Source organism: Macaca thibetana, chromosome 10, assembly GCF_024542745.1.
Source record: "Macaca thibetana thibetana isolate TM-01 chromosome 10, ASM2454274v1, whole genome shotgun sequence".
NCBI lineage: Eukaryota > Metazoa > Chordata > Mammalia > Primates > Cercopithecidae > Macaca > Macaca thibetana.
In genome coordinates this window covers 19,727,494-19,728,149 of record NC_065587.1, presented here as the reverse complement: position 1 = coordinate 19,728,149, position 656 = coordinate 19,727,494, and positions in this window count along the sequence as shown.

Here is a 656-nt window from a genome sequence, read left to right as displayed (position 1 = left end):
AATGGAGCTGCTGGAGGAGGAGGAAAGAGGCTGGAGTATGGGGTGATCTTGGGCTTGTAACCGAATCTACCGGCCGGGCAGGATGCTGATTGGCTGAGGAGTGCACTTGCCAGGGCCCACGCCCCCATTCTGCCTGCCCTTCCCAGCGCCATCCAGTCACCTGCTGCCAGCCCTGCCTGGATGGGGACTGTGGGAGCCAAAGCCTTAAGCTGTGGGATGGGGACCAGGTGGGGGCTTTCACATCTCCTTGAAGGGAAGGAAAAGGGTTCAGGAGCTTGGGGGAGTCCCCTAGAACCCACCCTTGTCACCCTTACCACTGTCGTGGCTGCCACACCCACCTCCATCAGGTTGGCAGGGGGCCATGGGCCTCTGCCAGAGCTGGGTGAAGGAGGTGAGGGCAGGGCTGGGGCTCTGAAGCTACCACTCTGGGAGCTCCCAAGGCTTCTGGGAAAGGGAGTGCCACCTGAGGTGCTCCCCTGCCAAGTCCTGGTTCTTAGAAAGGCATACTCAGGGGACAGGGCCCCAGGGCTCCCCACTTCCTAGGACTCCAAGCATGTGCCTAGCCTTGCAGCAACCCTCCTGGTCTGATAACTGGGGGAGACACAGCGGGAACAGGCCTTGAGAGCCGCATAGAGCAGGGCTGATGCTCTGGATTT